At 45.5% G+C, this 938-nt stretch overlaps 1 protein-coding gene across 1 annotated transcript in view; it reads right to left on the bottom strand.

Moving 5' to 3' along the window:
- LOC105500635 (N-acetylserotonin O-methyltransferase-like protein) overlaps positions 1-938 on the bottom strand; it is a gene marked incomplete at its 5' end in the record, with an annotated part of 25,991 nt that overhangs the window by 1,342 nt on the left and 23,711 nt on the right. The gene's annotated exons all lie outside the window — the stretch shown is intronic.

Raw genomic sequence — 938 nt, 5'->3', positions numbered from 1 at the left:
ATGGATGGATAGATGGATGCATGGATGATATGGAATGGATGGGTGAATAGATGGTAGATGATGGGTGGGTAGATGGATGGATGGATAGATGGATGCATGGATGATATGGATGGATGGATAAACATGGTAGATGATGGATAGGTAGGTAGATGAATTGATAGATGGATGCATGCATGAGATGGATGGATGGGTGAATGGATGGATGGAGAGATGAACGCATGGATGAGATGTATGGATGGGTAAATAGATGGCAGATGACAGGTGGATGGATAGGTGGAGGCGTGGATGAGAAGAATGGATGGGTAAATAGATGGTAGATGATGGGTAGGTAGGTAGATGAATTGATGGATAGATGGATGCATGTATGGGATGGATGGATGGATGGATGCGTGAACAGATGGAAGATGATGGGCAGATAGATAGATGAATGGATGGATAGATGGATGCATGGATGAGATGGACGGATGGGTGAACAGACAGTAGATGATGGGCAGATAGATAGATGAATGGATGGATGGAGGCATGGATGAGATGGATGGATGGATGAACAGATGGTAGATGATGGGCAGATAGACGAATGGATGGATAGACGGATGCATGGATGAGATGGATGGGTGGATGAACAGATGGCAGATGATTGGCAGATAGATAGATGAATGCATGGATGAGATGGATGGGTGAACAGATGGCAGATGATGGGCAGATACATGAATGGATGGATAGACGGATGCGTGGATGAGATGGATGGATGAACAGATGGCAGATGATGGGCAGATAGATGAATGAATGGATGGATGGATGCATGGATGAGATGGATGGGTGAACAGATGGCAGATGATGGGTAGATAGATAGATGAATGGATGGATAGACGGATGCATGGATGAGATGGATGGGTGAGCAGATGGCAGATGATGGGCAGATAGATGGATGGATGCAT

The sequence above is a fragment of the Colobus angolensis genome, unplaced genomic scaffold, assembly GCF_000951035.1.
Source record: "Colobus angolensis palliatus isolate OR3802 unplaced genomic scaffold, Cang.pa_1.0 Scaffold677, whole genome shotgun sequence".
NCBI lineage: Eukaryota > Metazoa > Chordata > Mammalia > Primates > Cercopithecidae > Colobus > Colobus angolensis.
Note: the sequence above shows the minus strand (reverse complement) of the source record. Positions and strands in the feature narration are given on the sequence as shown.